A 19,966-nucleotide genomic window follows, 5' to 3' on the forward strand; every position below is an offset into this window, starting at 1 on the left:
ATAATTCAGGGTAAAAATAAGTATTGGAATCCTTATTAATTTTTCTGTGCAACTGACTCATAGTTGTAACATACAACAAAATAATAAAATCAAATAAAGCCCATAGCTGCATTCCAGTAAACCCTTACCTGAACTGACACATGCTGTAGGCCTGTTCTAAATATCACTGATTGTTCCTGGTAGGCAATTTATCTTCTCCTTGCTCTCTCTCCCTTTCCCCCCCTGACTCACACACCCCTCCCCCTCTCTCTGTAACCTTCCCTCCTTCCCTGCTGGTACTCCTTGCCCCTCCCCTTCCCAGTCCCTTTCACTCTCAGCACTAGATTTCCTGTCCATCCTCATCCTCCTTTAGCCTCCATACTGAAAACATGAAATTGCATTATTATCAGCTCACTCATAAGGCACATTGTTACTTTAAATAGTAGCTGAAGTGGGAGAGGGCTGTATTTTGTGTACAGGCCACGACTGACATAACCTGACCTAATAATGTTTCGAATATCCAAGGTATTCAAGACATCCTTAGAAATCAGTATCAGACTATTAACAGCTCTGTTACAAGAGCTCGTGCCCTAAGTCCTGTTTCTAAAGTAGATAGGTATGCAGCCCACTAACAGTAAAGTTCATTGTCATAAAATGCTGAATTATCAAAGATGATGAACATCCAGCACCAACACAGTTTCCTCCCCATGGAAGCAAATGTCTGTTACACATGTTCTCACCTCTGTCTCTTACAAACACATATCACTATTAAACAACTGTTACAGCATTTATATGTTCTTTACTGTGGATAGGTTTTAATAAATAATGCATACTTAGACATGGGAATCAAATGCATTGAGTAAAAATGCATCCGCTGCACAGGTAATATAAAAGAACCTTCTACACTTGACAAATGTTCAACCTTCTAGACCTCAGTATAATCCTTGATGCAGAGAAGGCTTCAGATATGGTCAAGATGGGCCACCTGTTTGAAGTGCCTGCATTTCTACAATTTCCCTATCTTTTTTTGGAAAGGTAATTCAGGCTGTCTGTAGTGGTGCTCCCACCGAAACAAAGTAGAGTAGTATCATTCATATACAATATATGTATACCTTAATTTCGACTCTCACATTAACAACACTATAAAAAAAGTTAACAGAAGAATGGGCTCCATTTACAGGATTAGACCCTTCCTTATTTCTACAACTAGACTATCGCCCACTCACTTCTAATCTCTGTACTGCTCTTTGCCTCACCAATTTATACAAATCTAATTTAAAACAGCCTGCTCTAGCTAGCTAGCTCCTATAATAACATTGCCCGATTTGCCACTGGAAACCCCTTCAGAACCCATCACTGTCACAATCTAAAACAACTTGGTTGGCTTGAACTACAGAATCAGCTTCAATTTAACCAATTTACCATTGCCCATAAGGTCATTAATGAACCAAACAAAACTCCAATACTCTCTAACCTCATAATCCCCTGTAAAAATCTCAATACCTTACGCTCGTCAAATAAACTATTAGCATAAACTCTTTTCAAACACAGCTGGCAAAAGCTGGAACCTTCTACCTAGTGAACTTACATTACTTTATTCCCTACTCCTCTTCAAACAAAAACTCAAATTATTCCTTAGAACACACTGGCTATGCCATTGCAGTAACCCTGACTAGAATTTCACCCCTGTTCTACTACTTCCCAGTTTCTACTTTCAAACTAGACAATGTTGTTTAGCATGAATGAAAGAGTGAACTGTAAAACTACTGTAACATTTAAGTATTTTATTCCTCTGACGATCATGTCCTAAATTCTGTTCTTTGTCATTTTATGTACAATACAATGTATTTGAAATAACTGCTATCTACTATTTATTGTAAACTACTACCTGGTTACTTACTGTTTTTGTTTGTTTATTTTTATTGTAATCATTAACCTTTGTTATTTCTGTTGTTTGTTTGGAGCTTTTCTCCCCAGGCTTCTACTGAAAATGGACATATATCCAGTTAGACTAGCCTGTCAACAAATGTAAAATAAAAAACAAATAAAAAATAAATAAAATACAGCGGCAAGTGGCAAGGATGTCTGTGTCTGGATTTTGTTTTACAGGTGTGCCTCTTCACATACTTATAGAAGCCTCCATTCAAAAGGCTTGAAGATGCCAAAAGCACTAGCACATAAACACTGACATCTCTGTTTATATAGGTGAATTTCTATTCATCAATATATGCACAGAAATGTAATTGCTAACTGTGTGGAAATTAACTCCTCATTTACAAATCTTGCATGTGTGTTATATCAGTTCATCTAAATACAAACTACTCATTCATAGTAAGATGGCTATGCAGGTACCCTGAGTAAAGCTCATTCCCATACTGCACTGTTACTGTCTTCTTCTAGAAGTCATCCTTGTTCCTAGAGTTACTAGTGAATGCCATATTAGTATAATGCATTTCCACAATATAATTTTCAATCAAATTAAGGAGCAAAAAGACGGTTTACTTTCTAATGGAACAGCCAAACTTGTCAATGAAGACAATGTTCCTGACAAAGGACCTGTGTATCCCACTAAAAGCTGTCCTACCAAAATGAGATAATATTTCAACTGCATTTTTATAACGTGCACATAAAATAACTCATATTCTGATTATCTCTCAAAAAGTTAAACGAGCGACAGCAGTACATACCATGGAGATACTGTAACTGCTTTTGCTACCATGTAAATCCATTATTGACTCCCTACCTCTTGGACTTGAGAGGAGGCTAATGTATAATAAGTGATACAACTACAGATGTTAAATGACAGAAAATATATATGTTAAGTGGTACAAATATTTATGTTAAATGATACAATAATAAAGTTAAGTGACGCAGATATATATGTTAAATAATACAATATGAGATACAAATAAATGTTATGTATATAAATATGAAATTACACAAATCCATGTGTTAAATGCTATATATTTATTATTTATTTGCAGTTTGTTTGCCAGGATGGTCCATTGGGCCAAAAAGAACCCATTTTCAATGGAGTCTTGGGGAGAAAAGCTCTATAATAACAAAAAAGTTATAATCAAGTAATTGTATCACAGTAAATACAGAAGTACAAATAAAATCACAGTATTTAAAGATACAAACAAAGTTAAGAAAAATGAGAATTGTTGTAAACTGTTGCTACTAATTTACAAGGGAAAGAAACAGGAGTATGAAGTACATGAGATGCTTGAGGTATAGAGAGGAGAAGAGGTTATGTGGGATGGGAGCAGAAGCATTCCCAGAGAGATGTTAGATGTAAGTGGAGTGAGGTCTTGAAGGAAGAGTGACTAGAGATGGTACGGCTGAGTGGTGGTAGGGAGTTCCACTGCCGAGCAAGGGCAATGGATACCAGATTTTTGCCAGGGTTTATGCAAATCTATCAAGTTTGGATTGTTGGATCTTAAGGATCTTTCTGGAAGGTGCATTTTAAAGGAGGAGAATAGGAAGGGACAGAGGGAGGGACTAAAAATTAGTTTGTGAACATGAGTGAGTTGAATGTAGGTGAGATAATTGGGTATCTCTAACCAATTTAGTGTGTGAAGGGTAATACAGTGATGTGTAGAAGATTTGTGGCTAGTGGCAAACTTGGTGATCTTATTATAGCAGGAGGAGATTTTTGACTTAAGTGAGGTTTGTAGGTTTGTTAGGAGTGGGGCACCATATAGGAGGGAAGGGATGAGGAATGTGGTAGAGAGAGTGGACTTAGTAGAGGAAGTGAGATAGTGGCAATGGCGGTAGAGCATACCAAGTTTCTGGTAGTTTTTTTTTTATGTTTATTTGCAGGTGGGAGTTGAATTTAAGCTGGTCATCATTGAGGACACCTAACAGTTTGGCATCAGATACTATTTTGAGAGGTGTATTGTTGTGGCTGGTGATAGAGAATGAGTTTTTATCAATAGAAGTTGTTTTAGAAGGGGTAAATAACATAAGTTTTGTTTATGAGGCATTGAGTGCTAGGTGATTGTCTCTCATCCATTGTTCAGTGGTAGGAAAAGCATCCTGGGTTAGTTTTAAGAGAGTGGGGATAGAGGTGGCAGAACAGATTATAGTTGAATTGTCAGCATATTGGATAAGGTTTTTGCTAGGGATTGAGCAGTGGAAATCATTTATGAAAATATTAAACAGAAGGGGACCCAATATGGAGCCTTGTGGTACTCCTGTGGGGTGTTGAGGAATGGGGAGGTGGCTTTTTTCCATTTAACTGCTTGTTGCCTATTTGAGAGGTAACTGGAGAACCAGTTGAGAGAGGAAAGGGATAGGTTTAGATTAGAGAGTTTAGTTAAGAGAAGGTTGTGTGAGATGGTATCGAAGGCCTTAGAGAGGTCCAGTAGGAGGGTAGATACAGTACAGCCAGAGTCACGGCCTTTGTTATCAGTTTCTAGGAAGGAAAGAAGAGCAGTGGTAGTGCTGTGGCCTGGTCTGAAACCATGCTGTGTGGGAGTTAGTAAGTGGTTGTCAATAAGATAGGGTAAGAGTTGTAGACGGATGCATTTTTCAAGTACTTTGGAGATGGGGGATAAGATGGCAACTGGATGGAAATGTGTGGTATTATTGTTGTTGCCCCCTTTGTGAAGGGGTAAGATGAAGGCCAATTTCCAAAGTTGGGGTACATAGCCTTCTTGGCTAGAGCGATTGATTAAAATAGAGATGGGAAAGGTGATGGCTTTGGCGGCTATGCTAAGAAAGTAAGAGGGGGATGTTGTCTGGGGCATTGGAGCAAGGTTTCAGTTTCTGGAGAAGTTTTTTTATGGTGGATGTGGGAATGGGTTTTAGAGAAAAAGGAGAGTGTTGAGGGGTAGAGGTATTTAAGAGTGAAGGGGAAGGGGAGGATAGGGGAAGAGATGAAGTAGTAGGGGGACTAGTATTGTCAGTGAAGGATGAGGTAAGTTTGCTATCTGAGTTGATGAAGAAAGAGTTGAATTGTGTGGCCAGATCTATGTCTAGAGCATTAGGGTCAGGACAAGGGTTTTCTTTTTTGCCAGGATTACGGATGGTGGAGATTCCGGTCTAAAATTTTTTAGGATTTATTTTATGGATACTTTGTAGTATGGAGAAATAGGCTTAGCGGTCTACTGTGATAAGCTTCTTGACATTATTGTGGAGTGGTTTGTATTCATTAAGGGTGGAGGGGGTCTTATTTTTCTGGTAGCATAGCCATGCTTTGTCTCTAAGGTGCATGGCAGTTAGTGTGTCCTTGGTTAGCCATGGGGCAGTTTTGCTTTTTATTCTTTTAGTTTTTAAAGGGGCAAATACATCTAGGAAGTTTAAGAATGTTGAGTTGAAGTAGGTTATGGCATTATCTATGGGGAGAGTTTTCAGAGGGCTCCAGTTTATTGATTTTAGTGAGTTAGAGAAGGTACTGGAATTAAAGTTTTTAAGGGAACAAGTGGAAATATAGTTATGAGATATCTGTAAGGGGGAAGGAAGGCAGTGGGCAAATGTGGGGAGGTGGTCACTGAGAAAACTAGGAACTATGCCACTACTGGAGAAATAATGAGGGTGAGAAACTAAGACCCAGTCTAGGATACTGGCACTGGAGAGGTCATTAGCGGGTTTAGTAGTAGAATTGATTAGCTCAGAGAAATTATAAAGGTTAATATTAAGGGAGTTTGTGAGGGAGGACCAATTTATATTCATGTCACCTAAGATTATTGTTTCATTACTAATGTTGTTGGAAATAGTAATGGTGAGTGTTGAAGAGGGGTGAAGAAGAGAGTACAGGCAGGATGGAGTGGGTGGAGAAGAGTGTCAGGAGTGATTTGTGACAGGTGAGTACCAGTAAGAGTGAAAGGGAAGGTCTACAAGAGGGTAGTGAGACCAGCTATGTTATATGGGTTGGAGACAGTGGCATTAACAGAAAGGCAGGAGTCAGAGCTTGACATGGCAGAGTTGAAGATGTTAAGATTTGCATTGGGTGTGACGAGGATAGACAGGATTAGGAATAAGTATATTAGAGGGTCAGCCCAGATTGGAAGGTTTGGAGACAAAGCCAGAGAGGCAAGATTACGTTGGTTTGGACATGTGCTGAGGAGGGATGCAGAGTATATTGGGAAAAAGATGCTAAGGATGAAGCTGCCAGGTAACAGGAAAAGAGGAACCAATAAGATAAGGTTTATGGATGTGGTGAGAGAGGACATGCAGATGGTTAGTGTGATAGAGCAAGATGCAGAGGACAGGAAGAAATGAAGACAGTTGATCTGCTGTGGTGACCCCTAGTGGGAGCAGCCAAAAGAAGAAGAAGACCAATGTTGTTGGAAAGCCAGGAGAGAATATCTTCAAGTACAGAAATATTGCCCCCAGGCAGAATGTATAGCGAGGCTATGCATATGTATTTGTGTTTATTTAGTTGAAGTAGTGCCAAGATTATTTCAGCGTTGTTGAATTCGGGAATAGGTTTGGTATAGGGAACAACAGATAGGGATGATGAGTATAGGAGAGCTACTCCTCCACCTATTTTGTGGGTTCTATCTTTTCTGAGTCCTTTATATGAGGTTTTAACCAGGTTTCAGAAATAGCCAGGATATCTGGTTGATTGTGGTGGAGCCAGGCATGGAGGTTGGGGATTTTGTCGGCATGCTTTGGGCATTTAGAGAGGTGAATAGGATGGATTTGGATGTTGAGATGGGGGTATGGGGGCCTGGGTTAGGGTGTATGTCACCAGAGAGAAGAACGGTAGTTAGCTGGTGAATTAGGTTGAGGAGGTGCTTGTATAGCTTATTATCAGAGTACAGTGCCATAAGGTTTGTAGAGGCATGGCAGGTTGCTGACGGAGCTGAGTGCTTATGGAAAGAAATGAGTTTGTAGGGAAACAGTAGGTGGTTGCTAATGGGATATAGGCAGTAGGCTATAAGGATTGATGGGTGAGAGGGTGGTTTGGGAAGTGGATTGGTAATATGAAAAGATGGTGAATGGTTGAAGGAAAGGGACTGAGTGAGATAGTAAATATAGGATAAGGTGAGAAGGATGAATGTTTGAGATGAGAAGGAAGTAGGTTTAGGAAGCATGGTGAAATTTGAATTAATTGGAGGGTGGGTATGATACAGAATAGATGGAGAAGTAGGTTTGGCAGAGTATAGTGGGAGAGGTGAGTAGTGATAGGTAGGGGGTGGGTTGTAAGAGATTTTGATTGGTTGGTGATGGGTTGGCTGGATTGGATAGTAAGGGAGTGGGTGTGGTATTTGGAGTATAAGTATAGATGTCCTGGGGGTGGGTGGAATTTGGAGGTATGGTAGGGGAGCGGAGTGAGCCCGTAGGGCGAACGGAGCAGGTAGAGCAAGGAGAAGAGAAATTGACTACCAGGAACAATCAGAGATATTGAGAACAGGCCTAGAGCATGTGTCAGTTCAGGTAAGGGTGTACTGGGATGCAGCTATGGGCTTTATTTTATTTTATTATTTTTGTTGTATGTTACAACTATGAGACAAATATTGTGGTGAATCACTAAAAAAGTTTACTGTTTTAACACGGACTGGGGCTGTAAGGATGTATGGCTAAACAACAGGAAGGGTAACACTGCCACCTAGTGGCTAAAACAGTAATCGCAAACAAGAAAGTAGCTGAGGAGAAAAGTGGGAGTTAGGGGGGAAAGGAGCCTGCTACAGGCTGCTAACAACGTGCAATGGGGCACTACAAGTGGCAGAATTATTTCACAAAATAGAGGAGGTAAAAAACAGTAGGTAATTCACATACACTTGGAGGTCTTTGGGCAGCAGCACATTGTGTCTTGACTTTACTTGATTAGAATTCCCGTCAGCATGATATCAGAGGTGGTATTTCTGGCCAATATTGTGGAGAAACACCTTAGGAGATGGGAAACAAAAGACTGGGCAAGCTGTAAGGGAGAAAAACATAGGCCTACTATTACTATTACTATTCTTACTAGTGAGTGGGGAGGAAGGAGATGAACAGTAAAGTAGCTAGGAACTGTAGGGGAGATAGAGATGAGGCCAGAGGAAAGGGTGAGCATAAGAGTGGAGGTGAGTGGAAAGAGAGACTCCTGTAGGTAAGAATGAGAGAGCAGCAGGAGATGTTGAAGTAGGTGGGAAAAAGAGAAAGGAAAAAGAAGAGAAAGTGCTCGTGGTAGCTGGGTGTAACAGAGTGAAAGCAGTTTGGTATAGCTGAAAGCAACAGTAACAACGTAAGTAAAAAATACAGGCAGCGGCAGGGATAATACTGACAACAACACTGTAACATGTTACGCATATAAGAAGCACAGCGACAGGCATGTAGCACAATTAAAGCAGGAGCAATTGCAGTACAGCGAATACAGCAGTGAAAATGCAAGTTTACAAAACAAAATTAAGCAAAAATGTGGTAGTCTTCAGCACCGATCATATCGACAAGATACCTCAGCAGTTACATGTAGTTGCAGTCAGAAATAATGTAGCAATGACTCAATATAATATCTAGTTTAGCACAAAGTAATATGCAGCCTGAGCGTTGCAACTAAATTAGCTGGTTATTTTTCATGCTCATATTATAGAAACTGAGGTTAGACTTCATAAACTAGCTACTAGATACCAAGTCTTTAATTGCAAATACATATGCAGGTTAAAACATGTAATGCCCAGGGTAGTAGTTAACTTAAGTCTGAGCTTGCAAATATCTTTAGCATCATGCGAGTTTAGTTACAAAGGTACACACTCACTACAGATAATGACAGAGCGAGCCAAGAAGGTTCTATGAAATTATACAGCAGGAATAATGAAAAGCAATTAATCAGTTTGTTTTAGCCCACGTTATCAACTCAAGGATAGCGATAAACTAGGAGCTCACATATTAGAAGCCTATGAGTTCTGTTGTAATCAAGGTAAGCTAGTTTGGGTGGCAGAACGCCAATTGATCTAGCAGTAGCTCCTATACAGAACCTGTTCTTATCTTATTTATTTGAAAATACAAGCAGGTTAGCTCGAAGCACTTACCAATGGGCGACACCAGCAGCCAATGGCAGGGCAGGACTGGAATGACTGAGGATACCTTTTAAAAATGGCACCACAGGTAGTGGGATCACTATATAGCTGTAGGGAGGGGAAAGGCAGTATGGAGGCTAAAGGAGGAGGAGGATGGACAGGAAATCTAGTGCTGAGAGTGAAAGGGACTGGGAAGGGGAGGGACAAGGAGTACCAGCAGGGAAGGAGGGAAGGTTACAGAGAGAGGGGAGGGGTGTGTGAGTCAGGGGGGAAAAGGGAGAGAGAGCAAGGAGAAGAGAAATTGCCTACCAGGAACAATCAGTGATATTTAGAACAGGCCTAGAGCATGTGTCAATTCAGGTAAGGGTTTATTGGAATGCAGCTATGGGCTTTATTTGATTTTATTATTTTTGTTGTATGTTACAACTATAAGCCAAATATTGTGGTGAATCACTGAAAAAGTTTACTGTTTTAACAGGGACTGGGGCTGTAAGGATATATGGCTATATAACAGGAAGGGTAACACTGCCACCTAGTGGCTGAAACAGTAATCGCAACCAAGAAAGTAGCTGATGAGAAAAGTGGGAGTTAGGGGGGGAAAGGAGACCGCTGCAGGCTGCTAGCAACGCGAGGAGGGGCACTACACATGGCAGAATTATTTCACAATGTAGAAGGGGTAAAAAACAGTAGGTAATTCACATACACTTGGAGGTCTTTGGCAGTGGCGGCTGGTAACTTCAAATCAAAGGGGGGCTGCAAGAGACAGCTGAATGGGAGACAGCTGAATGGGTGGGGTCAATGGGAAGGAGTGCGACCAACTAGAAAGGGGAGGAGCTATGTTCAAAACCACAAAAACTAAAACTTTAATTAAATACGCTGCCCTGGGTGCCAAACCGTCATTATGAGAGTCCAATCTAGACAAAAATAAGTGTAGAAGAATACAAATATTTCAGTGCATTGGCTGCATGACAGCTTACGTAATATCTAGATGGAAACAGAAGATTGTGAGGCATGAAAAAATAAATTACTTTTTTAAATACATTACTGGAATGCCAGTCAAAATCAAGTATAAGAAAAACAAGCAGCACTCAACTCAAACAACTTCTCATTGCACTGCAGTTCTAATTATAAATTATATTCAGCTATATTAAAGTACCAAGTAACATGCTGAAAGTAGAAATCTCTGTGATGCCCCCACTTGTAAAAATGTTTCTTATCCAAAAAAGACCTGCTGCCTGACAACTATCTACTTGTTTCATGGGGAAAACATGATCAAAGTAAAAAATGAAAAGCAAACAAGAAACAAGCTCAAGATACATTGCTTAAAGGATTACTGTACAGGTTATGAACCACACATGATTGGCATTCTGTTTAGTTTACGAGTAAAGCCTGTAGAGATGACTGGAAGTCTCCTACAAGTGTAATGAGCTTTTTAAAATAATGTAATCCTGTCCTTCAATACCCAAGGCTTATACATTATCTAGTTAAGTATTCTCTGCATGGCAACAACAGAAAGGCTTTCAATGTTGGCAATTCTTTAACAGTATGCTTAATAAAGCTTACTTGCATCTTACGATCTTAGACAAGCTTATCTTATGGTCATTAAAGCATTGCTACTTAAACACAGAGCAACAGGCACTTTGAGTAATAAGCATAAATCAACAGCACAAAAATATAACAGAAACCAGACCATTCTGCAAAATCAAGGACAGATGAAAAGCCACTGTAGTACTTGTGTCTACCCTGGATGGGGGGACACTCTGCACATGTTACACTGCATAACTACTCCTTGCTTTGCTTGGACACATCCAGAGTCACTACATGGGGGAGTGGGGTGCAACAAGTATGTCACAATCTGAAATGTCTCTGGCTGACTGTGATGGCCCTGACACATTTGTCCTACCTCTCAACCTCAGAGCAAGAAATCTGGACAAAGCCATACATAGAAGTGGGACAAAGGCCCAAAAATAAGGTCAATTTTTAAATATTGCTCTTATAAACTTAGAAAGATAATATAATAGGTCTTGCATTAGTATGAATTTTCTGAAGGGTATGAAATATGAAACTCAAAATGTCTGTCATTATTTTCTGACTTCAGTCTTTAATGATTTGTCACTAATTTGCCAAACCCCCCCCCACAATTTTATGAAAAATGGACCAAAAATGTGGTGCAAAAATATAAAATAGCCACACAATACAGCTGGCAACCTGTCAAAGAAGGGACACTTTAATATTAGTGCTGCTAACTTGAGCAGCTGACAAAATAAAAGAATCTACATGCATTTCAAGTAATCTATAACTTTGATTATTACAGTTATTTCTTAATTGTAAACCCTCCATGTTTTCTTCCAACATTGCTATTTTGCAGAGGGATTATTAGGGGGAAGAGCAACATTTTGAGCCAAAATCAGGGACAGTTGAGAAGCTGGCTATGCCTAATTCTATAAAGCAATTTATTTGCATGTACCTCTCAAACTTTTAATGCAATAAATCTGGACAAGGCCAAATATATTGGAGGAACATATAAACAGTACTAAAAATTGCTCTTGTATAAACTGAGACAGTTGATAGAATAACAGGTCTTACTTTAGCATGCATTTTTCTGAAGGTTATGAAGTCTGAAACTCAGTGTATCATTATTTAGTGACTTAATTCCTAAATGATTTGCCAGAAAATTACAAATTTTATGAGGAACAAACCAAAAATAAGAAGCAAAAATCTATTCATTCTTTGAAAATCGGGACAGTTGGGAGGTATAGTTCAGCTGAGCCTCTGAGTTTGCCGCCCTTCCCCCCTCACAAAATTATTGTCAAATGGAGCCTCTGCAGCCATTCCAATGATCCATTACTTGGCTATTTCACTCCATTTACCATAAACACTAAAGTGCATACTGCTTTACTTCTATGATGATTTGGACTTCATTTGAAAGTTTTATTTTGCATTTTACAGCACAAACATTAAGACATCTGCTAAACAAAGCAATACAGTCTCACAATGAAAACAGACTTAGCATTAAAACTTCTCTGCCCTTGAAACTCACATTAATTGAAACAGCATTGAAACCCACATTCAAAGAAAATACATTTTGGCAGTGGCAGATAAAGATTAATTTTGGGCTGTTTTCAAATCATAGGCCTCTTGCATATGAAACATACATGTGCTCTTTGATATACCTTCCTGATTGTACTCAATTGTATTCATTGTACAATACAGTACAGTTTTTAGAGGGCATTTTAAATTTGTTTTGAACATTTTTCCAGTAAGCAATGAAACAAAATGCATGCACCCGTAATGACAAAACTGCCCAGTTCAGAACATTTCCATCATAAAAGTCTACTCAGACTTCTACAGTCCACCATTATCAGTAAATCTGCACAATTCTACAGTCCACCATTATCAGTAAATATGCACAATTCTACAGTCCACCATTGTCAGCAAATATGCACAATTCTACAGTCCATTATGAGTAAATATGCATAATCTCTGAAGTAAAAGTCATCTAATCATGTATTACATTAAAAAATGATAAGCTAGTAATATTGCAAGAATAAATGGATGGCAAACTAATAACAGGCTCATAGTTAGTATCTTCACCAAGGAGGACATTCTCAGTATGGCAGTATCCACCCCTTGTGGGAGTAGATCCCACAACCTTCTGCATCAACAGCAAGTACACAACCTGTTGTGCTATTAACAATGCAAGCCAACTCAGCATAAGCAGCACTAAACTTCTCTTTCCCTGTAGCTCTCAGCTCCTTGTAAAATCTACTCAATACTCAACTGCATCTCAACTTCGCAGCACAAGAAATCTTGAAAAAGCCAACATTTATTGGGGGGGGGGGTCAAAAGCCCAAAAAACAGGGACACGTTAAACATTGCTTGTATAATCTTGGAAAGTTGCTAGAATAAAATGCTGTGTTACCACCATACATTTTACTGCCAAGGTCCCTGTGCAAAACAGTCAGAGCAACATACCACTATGCCAAATCAGCTGCTTTGTCAAAGAGAAATGCTGTGTTACCACCATACATTTTACTGACAAGGTCCCTGTGCAAAACAGTCAGAGCAACATACAACTACGCCAAATCAGCTGCTTTGTGAAAGAGATGAAGACTGAAACTTAAATGGCTATCATTTAGTGAATTCACTTCTCGCCATAGCTGTCAACCTCTTAGTACAAAACACCTGGACAAACCCAGTAATGAGGGAATACAGCCCTCAAACATATTCAGTGAATTCAGTTCTTGCCATAGCTGTCAACCTTGTACAATACAGTACAGTTGTTAGAGGGCATTTTAAATTTGTTTTGAACATTTTTCCAGTAAGCAATGAAACAAAATGCATGTACCCGTAATGACAAAACTGCCCAGTTCAGAATATTTCCATCATAAAAGTCTACTCGGACTTCTACAGTCCACCATTATCAGTAAATATGCACAATTCTACAGTCCACCATTATCAGTAAATATGCACAATTCTACAGTCCACCATTATCAGCAAATATGCACAATTCTACAGTCCATTATGAGTAAATATGCATAATCTCTGAAGTAAAAGTCATCTAATCATGTATTACATTAAAAAATGATAAGCTAGTAATATTGCAAGAGGAAATGGATGGCAAACTAATAACAGGCTCATAGTTAGTATCTTCACCAACGAGGACATTCTCAGTATGGCAGTATCCACCCCTTGTGGGAGTAGAACCCACAGCCTTCTGCATCAACAGCAAGAACACAACCTGTTGTGCTATTAACAATGCAAGCCAACTCAGCATAAGCAGCACTAAACTTCACTTTCCCTGCAGCTCTCAGCTCCTTGTAAAATCTACTCAATAGTCAACTGCATCTCACCTTCGCAGCACAAGAAATCTTGAAAAAGCCAACATTTATTGGAGGGGGGGGGTCAAAAGCCCCAAAAACAGGGAGACATTAAACATTGCTTGTATAATCTTGGAAAGTTGCTAGAATAAAATGCTGTGTTACCACCATACATTTTACTGCCAAGGTCCCTGTGCAAAACAGTCAGAGCAACATACCACTATGCCAAATCAGCTGCTTTGTCAAAGAGAAATGCTGTGTTACCACCATACATTTTACTGACAAGGTCCCTGTGCAAAACAGTCAGAGCAACATACAACTATGCCAAATCAGCTGCTTTGTGAAAGAGATGAAGACTGAAACTTAAATGGCTATCATTTAGTGAATTCACTTCTCACCATAGCTGTCAACCTCTTAGTACAAAACACCTGGACAAACCCAGTAATGAGGGAATACAGCCCTCAAACATATTCAGTGAATTCAGTTCTTGCCATAGCTGTCAACCTTAGCACAAAAAACCTGGACAAAGCCAATAATGGGGGAATACAGTCCCAAAAATAGGGACACATTTCAAATATTCATCTTATAAACTTAGAAAATTGCTAGAATAAAAGGTTGTGTTATTATGTATTTTCTGAAGAATATGAAGTCTGAAATTCAAATGCCTGTCAATTTTGCTTCTGTTGGAACAAAAACAATTTTCAGCAGAGGCCCAGGGAGAAATACTGCAGACACATGTCTTTGTAAAATGGCAGGACACCAGAGCAAATCCACACAAACATAGGGAAGAGATGCAAACTCCACACAGAAGGCACCCCAGCCAAGAATCAAACCAGAAAACCTATAGTTGTGAGGCAACAATGCTACCACTGCACCATCAAATATGTAAGGAATTAAACATTCAGAAACCTGAAGTCTGAAATTCAAATGCCTGTCACTTTTATTTAACATTTGTTAACCAGGACAGTCTGACTTGGAACAAAAAAACTATTTTCAGCAGAGGCCTAGGAAGAAATAATGCAGACATGTATTTGTAACATGGGAGGACACAAAAGCAAACCCACACAAACATAGGGAAAATATGCAGACCCCACACAGAAGGCACCCCAGCCAAGAATCAAACCAGAAAACCTATAGCTGTGAGATAACAATGCTACCACTGCACAATCAAATATGTAAGGAATTAAACATTCAGAAACCTGAAGTCTGAAATTCAAATGCCTGTCACTTTTATTTAACATTTGTTAACCAGGACAGTCTGACTTGGAACAAAAAAACAATTTACAGCAGAGGCCCAGGAAGAAATAATGCAGACATGTCTTTGTAACATGGGAGGACACAAAAGCAAATGCACACAAACACAGGGAAAAGATGCAGACCCCACACAGAAGGCACCCCAGCCAAGTATCAAACCTGAGAACCTACAGCTGTGAGGCAACAATGCTACCACTACACCATCAAACATCAAGCATTTAAATATTTAGAAACCACAGATATTATGTGGAACAGAACAGATCAAACATGAGGCAAAAATCTGCAAATTTTTTACAAATGGTGGTGGGTAGGGAATTCAGGCCCTTAACACCTGCATACAATGTACAGGGTTCAAGCCTGAGGTATTCCCTACACACCACCATGAGTCTACTCTAGCCACCAGTATATAGTAACTGGGGCATTACACACACACACACACACACACACACACCTTGTTGCTGAATGAGCGAAATACCTGCTTACACTCCTACCTTGTCGTTGAACAAGTAAAATACCTGCTTACACTCTTACCTTTAACAGCCCCTTGCCCGTATTTCTTGTGCGATTGGTCCATCCCAAAGGATTCAAACCCACGACTGGTCATTATGTCGTGATGTCATTGCCTCATAGACTTCTGGGCATCTTGCCTTTCCCCTTCTCTAGACTGCTGAGAAAGCAGTCTGAGAGCATCTTCGCATGCGTACTGTCCGGGAATTAATTTTTGTGTTTCTCGGTTTGTTTTTATTTTGTTTTGTAGGTGGGAGGGCTGCAGTCCGGCAGTCCTATGGCACGAGCCGCCCCTGGTCTTTGGGCAGCAGCACATTGTGTCTTTACTTTACTTGATTAGAATCCCAGTCGGCTTGATATCAGAGGTGGTAATTCTGGCCAATATTGTGGAGAAATACCTTGGGAGGTGGGAAATGAAAGACTGGGCAAGATGCAGAGGTCTTTGGACAGCAGCAGGTTGTGTCTTTACTTTACTTGATTAGAATTCCAGTCGGCTTGATATTAGAGGTGGTAATTCTGGCCAATATTGTGGAGAAACACCTTGGGAGGTGGAAAACGAAAGACTGGGCAAGCAATGGGTGATGCCAGTGGCCAATGGAAGGGCAGGACTGGAATGTGGTCTTTTGAAAGTGGGAGGAAAACGGAACACCCAGATGAAACCCACATGAATGTAAGGAGGATATGTAGACTCTATATATGTTAAGTAACATCATGATTAAGTATAACTCTTGGAAGATTTTTGATGTCCATAGTTATTTCAGACACAAATGGATGATCTCTTTTTAAAACCATTAAATCATTCTGGAACTTTTAGGAACTAACTCATCGATCTCAATTTTCCAGCGTTTTATGGCTGCTTTTCATAAGCATCAATAGGGCCTTCCCCAAGTTAGAATTTGTAAAGTATTTAGAGGAAACAACAGATACATTGTCTTTCCTTGTGAAGAACTGAAGTTTTTTTGAGAATGGTAGCTTTTTTTCTAATATCATTAAAACGGATTCCGGCATGTAGCTCGCAAGACATTTCCCTGCAAGCTACATTGCCGAAACCAAAGGGCTGCATCAGCACTTTGCCATAGTGCAAATTGGCTGAAAAGCATAGCTGCTGCAGCTGTAATCTATGAACGGGCAGCTACAGCTGTATGGGATGTGTAACACATTCCTTCTTCTCATTCAAGGAATGCATTTATTTAATTATTTATTTATTTTGTTGTCAGTCACAACAAAATAAATAAATAAATGCATTCCTTGAATGAAAAGAAGGAATGCATTACACATCCCGTATGGCTGTAGCTGCCCGTTCAGAGATTACAGCTGCAGCGGCTATGCTTTTCAGCCAATTTGCACTATGGCAAAGTGCTGATGCAGCCGTTTGGTTTCAGCGATGTAGCTTGCAGGGAAATGTCTTGCGAGCTACACGCTGGAATCCCATTAAAACACACAGGTTAGGTTATACCTCATAGGTTTATAACCATTCAATTCATGTCCCTAGCTCTATGAGTTGTTGAAGCCTGGCATTCCCCATCAGTTTAGAAATTATCCAGAATTTCCCAAGGGGCAGTTAGACCCAATTTACTTTTTGTTATATTGGTGGCGCAATGGTTCAGTGGTTAACATTGTCACCTCAGAGCAAAAGGTTCTTCTCTGTAGAATCTACATATCCTCCTTGCATTCATGTGGGTTTCTTCTAGGTGTTTCGGTTTCCTCCCACTTTCAAAAGACATGCGTCTGTTGTATTGCTCCCCAGGCCTTTCCTGGTCAACAAATGCTAAATAAAAAAAAAAATAAAAAAAATAGTAGAAATACCTTGAAATCTTCATGCTCACCATTTCTGATGGTCACTGAAATCTACATGAGTCCCTGAAATGCTTCATTGACAGATATGCACTCCCAACATTCCCTGCTAGCAACTCAGATGCCTTGGCCTCTAATCAAAGTCTTATCACCTGTATTATATAGTCAGAGCTTTATCCATTTATGATATGGTGCTGGCAGGGACCTATACATTTGAGGGACTTTAACAATTGTCAGTGTGAAGATTCTTTGCATTAGTTTAATTGAGCCACTGACAGATGATTTGCTTTCCAGTATACTTAGCATCTTATTCATGTTTTATTTTTATTTCTTTGCAATGTTATAATTATTTAGTATATTCACTTCTTTGTAATATTTTGTCAATAGTAAGAAAAAAAAAATCACCAAGAACTGCAAAAGGGAATCAACTCCAACTTTGAAAGAATTTAAAAGAATTGCATGTGGCAGAGTTAAAGATGTTAAGATTTGCACTCAGTGTGACTAGGATGGATAGGATTAGGAATCAGTATATTAGAGGGTCAGCTCACGTTGGACAGTTTGGAGACAAAGCAAGAGAGACGAGATTGCATTGGTTTGGACATGTGCTGAGGAGGGATGATGGGTATATTGGGAAAAAGATGCTAAGGATGGAGCTGCCAGGTAAGAGGAAAAGAGGAAGGCCTAAGGTAAGGTTTATGGACGTGGTGAGAGAGGACATGCAGGTGGTTGGTGTGACAGAGCAAGATGCAGAGGATAGGAAGAAATGGAAAGAGATGATCTGCTGTGGTGACCCCTAACGGGAAAAGCCGAAAGATGATGATGATGCAACCGAAGTCTGTCATCTGGAATTACTTACAATCAACCTGAGAACAAACACAACTATTTCTTACAACAACTGGATGAAACTCAAAGGACTGCTAAATAGACAGTCATTAATTTGTCAGTAACAAAGTCGAAGTCATAAAATATATAGACTTTTCATATATAGTACACATCTTTGTAAATAGTTGCTTTTGTTATGTTTGATATTTTTTATTCATTGTTAATTTATTTAATCATCTAATGTGATAATATATTGTGTATGTTACATTTATTTTCAAAATGAAAAAAAAATATTTAAGCAAAAAAAAAAATATTTAGCACAGCATAATACTTAGCGTACAGTAGAAGAAACCAACAAAGAGGTTAATTATGCCTTCTGACTTTGTGAGGATGTATGGTGAAGTTACTTTTTAGTTAAACTTTTTTTCTTCTGTACAGGAATATTTAAGTTGCCTTGAATGATGTGCCTTTGCGCTGAGTTGGTAATCTCTCAGTAAAACTAAGAGGTTGTTTGCTTGGGGACAGGGGTCAGCTTCTATTGGTGGTGTTTCATTTATTGTATGGTTTTCTGAAGATTATGTATCATTCTATACATTTTAGAGGGAGATGAGATGTAAAGTTAGTCTTCTTTTAATCAGGTTAACAAGTTACACCCATTGACTTTTATGAAAAACTAGAAGTGTCTTCTATTCAACCAGTTTGTTCCAACTATATAAAATCATGGTTATTTATTACCTCTAACATATACAGATTAATTTCTTCTCCGGACTCGTTTAATATATTTTTAAGTAAATAGAATATGTAAACGTGATGTACAGTGGTGGATCCCACCCCCATAAGCTCACTTTTTGAGTTTAAAAACAACTATTTTATCTTTTGTAAAACACAGCTCTTGTATGGTTCTCTTACTAATTAATCAACCAACAAGTTACACATTTGAAGGGCTTGATTGTTCTTAATTTGCATACTACATTTAAGTGTTTCTTTATATGTTGCCACTACTATGTACTAAATGAAGAGACATCTGTATAGTAAAAGTAGAGCAAGTTTCGGTGACTACTTTTTTTCCAACCTGAAGTAAAACTGGTTTAACGTCCATTATAACAAAAGATAATTTGTAGCATGTCTCTGGGTATTTACCTCTTAGAACATATTATACATTTCTATATATATACCCCAAAAACCCAAGAATAATCCTAAAACTTTGAATGAAAAGAATGAGTGGATACATAAATTAAATAATGGGAATGGAGGCAGAAAGTGTCCTATATAAAATAAATGAAAATATTCACTAACTCACATGATGCCTCTTGAACTATTTAATCATTAGTACTAATCACCCAGTACTGAGTATCACTTATTGACCTTTTAATAAGATTTCATTTTGGTTTTAGGAGCTTGACATCATGGATTCTATCCTGATCTGTGGGAAGAAACAGGGACTGTCGTTTCACATAATAAATTTAGGATATCATTCTACTGACTGAATTAAGAGAAAGAAGGTGAGAGCATTGCCAGGCTGTCCTTGTCTTCACTTGTTGACATTTGTCCTCAGGAAGCAGGCTCTGCTGGAGGCCCTATAATATTTTTTTTTCTTTGTTCAGTGCTGTACTGCAGTACGCTAATAAACTGTTACAAAGCTCACTTTAGATGTGTTAACTGCATTTCTACATAATTCTAAAACATTTAGTATATTGCATACCTTACGCATAATATAACATGAATGAGTGCAATTTGTACATGTTCCTAGCTTATTGTAGTTACTTTTTAATTACTTTATCCCTCTTTTTGGTATCATATAGTCTGCTAAGAGGTCCCAACAGACCTTTTCCTTTCTATTAC

At 39.0% G+C, this 19,966-nt stretch overlaps 1 protein-coding gene across 2 annotated transcripts in view; it reads right to left on the reverse strand.

Annotated features, from left to right (window-relative positions):
• The window catches only part of LRFN2 (leucine rich repeat and fibronectin type III domain containing 2), a 4,336,860-nt gene that overhangs the window by 1,919,739 nt on the left and 2,397,155 nt on the right, over nucleotides 1-19,966 (reverse strand). The gene's annotated exons all lie outside the window — the stretch shown is intronic.

Source organism: Protopterus annectens, chromosome 1.part1 (genome assembly GCF_019279795.1).
Source record: "Protopterus annectens isolate FY-2018-M chromosome 1.part1, PAN1.0, whole genome shotgun sequence".
Lineage (NCBI taxonomy): Eukaryota > Metazoa > Chordata > Ceratodontiformes > Protopteridae > Protopterus > Protopterus annectens.